This window comes from Dipteris shenzhenensis, chromosome 30 (assembly GCF_047967505.1).
Source record: "Dipteris shenzhenensis isolate YYH24624 ecotype China chromosome 30, Dip_SZ_1.0, whole genome shotgun sequence".
NCBI lineage: Eukaryota > Viridiplantae > Streptophyta > Polypodiopsida > Gleicheniales > Dipteridaceae > Dipteris > Dipteris shenzhenensis.
Window position 1 is genome coordinate 38,104,334 of NC_141625.1, and position 7,607 is coordinate 38,111,940.

At 46.7% G+C, this 7,607-nt stretch overlaps 1 protein-coding gene across 5 annotated transcripts in view; it reads right to left on the reverse strand.

The window, feature by feature from the left end:
* The window catches only part of LOC147882077 (putative GTP-binding protein OBGM, mitochondrial), a 65,963-nt gene extending 59,611 nt beyond the window's left edge, over positions 1–6,352 (reverse strand). For 2 of the 5 annotated variants that reach the window (XM_087401713.1, XM_087401709.1), the window contains exon 1: positions 5,866–6,352. The gene's annotated coding sequence lies outside the window, so the exon portion shown is untranslated. The remainder of the gene's footprint in view (positions 1–5,865) is intronic. The other 3 variants (XM_087401712.1, XM_087401710.1, XM_087401711.1) reach the window with 3 other exon arrangements.
* Between the last annotated feature and the right edge of the window lie 1,255 nt (positions 6,353–7,607).

Below are 7,607 nucleotides of genomic sequence, written 5' to 3' on the forward strand. Positions count from 1 at the left end.
GATTCATAAAGCCTGCTAAACATTGCATACCATTTCATTATTGTATATACATTCTAGTTATATGCATACATATGCTTTTGTTTTGTTAAAGGAAACATGCACAATATAAAGCTTCAGCATTTAATATGCCAATTAGCAAACATAAACTGGATAAACCCTGGGGTCCTCACTCTTTAGAAATTCATGATATCAGCTACCTTGAAGGGAGAGTTAATTCTATAGATATATATTTACATTGTTTACATAGGGACATTTTAATAGGCCTGCGTTAAGTATGTATATGAGTGGGTTATCTTATATAGAGGAAGCTAAGTATATACATACATTAGACCCATTTTTAAGTGGATATTTGATGGAATAGGGGGTGTCTAAATTTTATATACCTTTGTCAGACTAGAATAAGTCCAATCATACAAATTTAGATTTTTTGTTGTTCTAAAGATCGAAAATCTACACAGAAAATAAAAGAGAAAATAAAAGAGAATATGAAAGAGAAGAAAAAAGAGGTAAACAAAAACTTTTATGAAAAACAAAAGGAAGACATACTTAGCAAGCAAAGCAACACTTATGTCGTCATCAGTGCCCAAGCATAAGCAGCTATACCTCAAATTACCTCAAAACAAAAAGGCCCCCTTCTCAACTGGAAAAAGCGGCTGCTGCTCCTCTCCGCTCCAGGCTGCTCCCTCAACCTCTCTCTGCCTCAGCCCTCTCCCTCTCCCTCTTCCTCAGCCAATCCCTTCCCCTCCCTCTCCACCTACCCCCTCCCTCCCTCAGCCCGCCTACCTGCCCCCCTCCCCCTGCCCTCCAGCCCCCCTCTTCCCGTGCCCTCAGCCCGCCTCCCCCCCGCCTTTCTTCCTCTCCCCCCTCCTCCCCCGCCCTCAGCCTGCCTCCACCCCCCACCCCTTCTCCCGCCCTTCCCTGCCTCTCAGCCCGCCCTCCCCCCGGCCTTTCTTGCCTCTCCTTTCCGCTAGGCTCCTTGCCCTTTCTGGTGGCGGCAACCCGCTGTAATAATGCCATAAACCCCCGGAGATTCCTCCCCGTTCCCCTCTTCCTACCCTCTCTCCCGCCCCTTCAACCTGCTTCTCCCCCCTTTTCTTGCCTCCCTCCTCTCTACCTGCTTCCTCCTCTGACCCCTTCTCCTCCTCTCTCCTCTTCCTGCCCCTCTTCGCCTTTCTACTTCCCGCAGCTTTTCTGGAACGGACAGCTTTCTTCTGTTCGAGTCGGCCCTCTCACCTCCATTGGCGATGGATCCTCCCTCAGCCAATCCTTCTCCATAGAGCTTGAATGCTCAACCACTTTGATCGCACGCATCTATGGGTCTCACACTTCTAGGTCACAAGCTAGAGACTCATGCTTGCAACGCTTCTCCCAGACATCACCCCTCAATTTAAAGATGTTCGCCTTTTGAGACAAGGTTTTTTCCATGTTGTTTTTGACTCTCCAGAGGCTGCGAGCGCCATGCTCCAACTCGTTTTCTATACCTGGGACACAGGAAGATTTTCTTTGGTGCCTTCTCTCTAGGCTTTGACCCTATGGAGGAGGATAAGGAGGGGTTTTCGCTCTTCATCAAGTTTCCCGGGCTCCCCCAGGTCTTCCATTGCCTTCTTCATGTAATTGGGGTGCACTTCGGTATGGTCCTTGAGATCCCCCCCCTCCCTGGATTGCCCTTGACAGCTGCAAAGGTAACCAAGTCTGACAAGGTCCCTAGAGTTAGGATCCTTACGAAGGACCCTAACATTTCAAATGATCATATCTTGCTCTAGTGCCCGGATGGATCTTTCTTTCGACAGGAGGTTGCAGGCAGACTGGACCAATGCAGGATCTGCAAGACCCTTGGGCATTTCGCCAGGGATTGCCCCAGGAAGAAGAAAAGGCCCAAAAAGCCTTCTGATACAAGCTCCCCTTCGCCCTCGACGGGGGGGTGGGACAGCTCCTACGCCGACTCCCCGACCTAGGCAGGTGGTGGTACTGCTCCACGACAGAGAGCTCCTCCTCCACAGAGTTCCCCTTCGGTACCGCCGCCTCTTGCCTCACGTCCCCCAGCAGCACCTGCAGCACTTCGTTGGGTCCCGGTTCGTACACAGCCTCCACCCCCAACAGTTCAGGAGACCGCTGTCCTCCACTCCACCTCCTTAGGAGCTTTGGAGTCTCCCGTTCTGATTGTTCCCAGTGTTGCACCTCACGCAGTCCCGGACGCTTCAGCTATATTTGCAGCCCCGGTTGCAGCCTCTCGCCCGAACCCAGAGGTTGCCCCTCTTCCCTGTCCCAGTGGTATCCCCTCTCCCTTCCCTCACACAGCTTTTCAGACACAGGGTTCTCAGGAGCAGTCTTCAGCTCCCCTCTTGGATCCACTTCCCTCTGTCCTCCGCACCCCTGTGTCGGGCCTGATTCACAGGAACTCCTTTTCATCCCTGGTAGATTTCCATGAGGACGACTTTGTGCCCTCTACTTTTGGTGAGGCAGTGATTGGGATTCCTATTGACAGGGCGTCTTCTTCTTCATGTGGCAGAGTGTTTTCTCCTGTTGATTTTCTGCCACTTGGTTCCTTCCCTCGCTCTTTGAGCGGGAGGTCTTCCCCTGTTGAGGGGTTTGTTTCCGCCACTAGGTCGAGTAAGATGTTCCATTCTACATCCTCCCGCCGATGATGATTGTTAGCTAGAACATACAGGGCCTTGGTAGCGTCCCTCATCGCCGCTGTAGACAACTGATTCGGAATCAACTTCATCCAGGTGTTATTGGCAGTTCTATTGATGTTTTACTCTTACAAAAGCACAAACTGAATGCCAATGATTGTACAAAGTCAGGCAAGCTACTTTCAAGTCACACCTTTTGGTCACCTGCCTTTGATACTAGGGGAGATACTTGTATTTCAGTTTTGGATTCTTTTCTCCCCTCGGTTGTCGCACATGATGTGATCTTAGCCTCTAGAGCCCAGTGGGTTCTTCTTTTGATTGGGGATCGCAAGGTTGGACTCCTCAACTTTTACATCCCTAATAACAAAGGGGATCATGTATTGTTGTGGAAGGAGTTGCTCTCCTAGGCCCCCATTGCAGATTCATGGGTCATAGGCGGGACTTCAACATGGTAGAGTTACCCTCAGATAAAAAAGGGGGTAGAGAGGGTGGCATCCATTCTTTAGAGAGGGTAGTGTGGGATGCCTTTCTCTTCAGTTTCAGTGGCAGAGATGTTTGGCTTGATGATACTTTTCACACTCAATCACAGCCACTCCTATTTTCTTGGTCGAACAAGAGGCCGCAAATGCATATCCATGCACGGATTGATCGATTTTATGTTGATGATTGGGCCTTGGATAGAGGAGGATCAGTTTGCATTGCTCCCAGGGTTTCCACTTCGGATCACTTTCCGATGGTTCTTATGGTTTTTGAGCCGCATTTGAGAGGACATTCTGCCAACATTAGGATTCTTGATACCCTTAGTGCAGAGGAGGACCTCTTAGAGGTAGCTTTGCAGATCTGGGTTTCTCATGTACAGGGTGGAGTGCCCTTACATATGGCAGCAGCTCTCTCTGATATTAGCAACTTTTATCATCTAGTTGCTAGTACCAGGAGACGTGAGATTCTCAAGCGAGAGATTGGTGTTCGCCAGCAATTAGCGGGAAGAGCAGAAGAGGCCACTTGATGCTTGGATTCAGGAGAACTTGCTGCAGCAAGGGCTCATCAGCAGATTTTGTTGGATCAAAGAACAGAGTTTGCCTTTCATGTACGAGAGTCCTTCTGGATACAGATGGGAGGTAGAGTCAATAAGCAATTCTTCTCTACTCATGGCCCCAAACATAGTAGAGAGAGTGTCTCTCAGCTTATTGACTCAGACGGAGTTTTGCAGTCAAATCCAAATGCCATCATGCGCATAGCTACAGATTTTTATTCCTCCCTTCTTTCAGCAGATCCTCGTAGTGTGACTGTAGATGATGCCAAACAAGTTATTTGGTAGTGTATCCCTAGGTTGGTGAGTCCAGATATGAGACTCTCTCTTGATGCACCTTTTACCCACCTAGAATTCAGGACTGCTCTTCTTGCCCTTCATAAGGGGAAATGCCCACGTTCAGATGGGCTTACACCCTCCTTTTTCTTGACCTTTTGGGATATGATTGGGGATCACATCACCTCAACCTTGCAGGGCGTTTGGGACTCCGGTAAGATGCTTGGCTCACTTACGGAGGGTCTCATACATTTAATCCCAGAAGGGGGGGGCAGAAATTTAGTATCGCAGTGGAGACCCATCACTCTATTGGGCACTTGTTACAAAATTCTGGCGAAAGCAATCTGCCTGCACTTGCATCCCTTACTTCCTTATCTTATTCATGATACGCAGATAAGGTTTGTTCATGGCAGAAGCATTTTTTATCATATATTCTCCTTTTGGGAAGCTTTTGAGTGGGCCATGCAGAACAGTCAAAAGCTACTCCTGGACTTTGAAAAAGCCTATGACAGTAGATTGGGACTTCTTGGAGGGCGCCCTTCATCAATTTGGATTTTCAAATGCATGGATCAGAGGGGTCTCAGCCTTGTACAGGTCAGCCCACAGCCAGGTGCTCATAGGAGGGGTTAGGGGAGACAGGTTTCATATTTCCAGACCGTTCACACACTGATGGCTAGTTGAGCGAGCATGCAGGGTTCTTCCTGGGCAGCCTCAGCTAGGAGGGTTATATTCCTTAGGGAATGGAGGGGTTCCCCCTTTTCTTAGAGACTACAGCAAGGTTGAGCTGGCACTTGCAACCTCAACCTTGGTTTCTTTCTAGCTCATTTTGAGTTTTATGTTCCCTATTTCAGGGGGGTTTCCTCATGCACAGCATGATGTATTTCCGCTTTGAGCTTGCTCACGCGGGTATTTTTCATACTTAATAGAAGTCTTTTTCATGAAAAAAAAAATTACCTCAAAGTTATAGAATATATCTATAGGCATTAGACACAAGTGCTAAGAGCATCTCAAGAGTGATTGTCCCAGGAAATAAACCTTGAAATATGGTTTTTCCACCCCCTAGAGAAAAGTACCATCTATTGAACCATGAAAAAAAATACAAAGAGTCAGCTATCCATTAGACACTAAGAGAAAGCTAGTTATCCTACGGTCTTCCCAGGTCACTTCCTGGCACCCTGGAAGTAGGCACCAACAACCAATGAGGTGGACTATAACCAACGGATTCCTCAATCAATAAAAATGTAGGAAATACTTGCAAGTAGAGCCTTGCAAAAATGTTCGAGCCCTCTATACCTTGCTCAAAATTGCTCACAAGGTATAGATGACATCAAGCAAGATGCTGACAAGGGTGGTAGCCGGATGAACCTGCTGTCCCCCCCATCTCTAGCTCCAACGTGCAACCCGAATGTTTCGGGTAGTGATGCTAGCCACTGTCTTCCAAGCACTTTTCTTTAGCAAAATGCAAGGAGCTTTAGGGATGGTGCCGAATCTTGGTTCTTCTGCATCTACCAAGTAGGTAGGGGAGATCATCTTTCTGAAAAAGGCCCGCTGCCCTTCTGTCAACCAATACATTTGTTATCATTATATTTAGGTCAAAATTAGCTGCCACACTACATAGTTTCTGAAGTATGAAATCTCCCCCAAAATCAAAAGGTAAGGGAAGTTAACAGCATATATCTTGTAAGATCCTCTTTTCAAAACATCAATCTAATATAGGCTAAAAAGGCTCTCTATTTTTGTCATTGGGCAAGCTGGAATTATGCAACTTGCTAAACGCTAAATCTTCTATTCAAAGGATCAGCTATCTAGCAATAAAGAATGATTTTTTGCTACAAAAGTGGAAATGTCTATGTACATCCTTTAGCAGAACTTTCTTATTAATAGGTCATGATATGTTTTCTAAGCTCTTTAGGTAGGCTGACTCACTTGCCATCATCCTGCTACGCTTCCTTGACAGAACCTGTAGCTGCCTTTGCCCATACAGCAGCTCCTCCAAAAAAATCCAAACGAACTAACGGATGCCTGAGACGTAATCACCACCCAGCCAAACGCAACTGCTCAACAGCTGATCAACACCAGTGCCTAAGATGTAATCACCACCCAGCTAAACGCTACCGCTCACAAAACTGTAAAGATGTCGACACCTGCATACATTTTCGGTTGACAACGTTTGCAATATTCGTGACACACCATCCCCCCTGAATCAGTACCCAACGTGGCTGCTTGGCCTCCAATGCAAACAAGCCGCTCTTGAGTTGGTCGTCTCCACTGAGAACAACTACTGTAGGCGCTATGTTGTGATTGATGAATTCTTATGTGAACTTTGCTACAGCCTCTTCAGTACCCTTTTCACTTCTTTTCTACATAAGGCCAAGCTTCTGCAAGCTTTCTCGCTGCTCTCTTTTGCTTGGTTGAAAGCCCCTGTGCTTCGTTCAGCAACTCCCACGGTGGATGCTCCTGCTAACTTTGGTAAGTTGATGCACATGCGCCGCGTGTCCTTACCTAGTCACTCAGCACTAAGAGGGTGTTCCCGCTCAGCGCCCCCATAGCGGGCACATGCCGGCAATGGCCTTTCTGCTGGCATAGGCCCAGTGGCATTTCTGCACGCATAGTAGTCATTGGGCTCTACGAGGGTGTTCTCACTCACCGCGCCGACGATGGACACATGCCGGCAATGGCATTTCTGCTAGCATAGGCCAAGTGGCATTTCTGCCCACATAGCCGACATAGGCGAGCAATGGCATTTCTGCTAGCAAGGCATCGTTTGTTTCCACTCAGCCTAGAGAGCTCCATCGTCCGAGATTGGGACCCGCTGCTACTGCTGCTGACCTCTCCAACGGCTTTGTAATCGCTTGTTGTTTAGCTCATGGTGCGGGTTCAGCATTGGCGACGAAGATAGGCGCAACGAGTGAATTTGCAACAAGAAGAGGAAGATTTGTCTGATGACACTTGCTAGTACTCGTGAGCACCGCCTTACACACAAACGATCGTCGAGATGAATGGATGATTACTTTGCAGTACCTATGATGGAAGCCCGTGCGTAGAACCATTGGAAAGTTTCAGTCCTATTTATTTCAATAAAAAAGATGTGTGTGTCCTATCAAACATATATCCTACTATACTACTGGACCAATATTCAATGTCATAGTAAACCAATTGCACACATCTGCTATTGCCCTTTTTAAACATCTAGTGAGAGTAGTCCATTACTAACCAACTTCTCAATACCGTATAAGTGAGAATAATCCATATCATACCATTCCTCTTAACAATGTGTCAAAGTGAGAGTCAAATATTATACTCACATTTATATCATTACATTGCAGAAAGTACAATGATACTGATGATTAGTCTCCAATAGAGAGTTCAATCTTATTTAACAGTACTTGGAGAAAATCCGTTGTAGAGTGTTCCTCGAAGTTGCCAACACCGTGTCTTTATGCCTTGGATTTTCTAATGCAAATTTAATGGAGACGTATGCCGACTCACCTGCATCCATCCACGAACATAGCACTTTAGAACATGCACACTATGAATTGTGGGACTACACGCTTCAATGCCGGCACACAGTTGTTATCCATGTCACTCGATCTAGATTAGCATAATCAAATCCTTGCATTTTACTATTCAATAGTAATCCAAGTAATAAATGGGAATCTTAAGTAAAC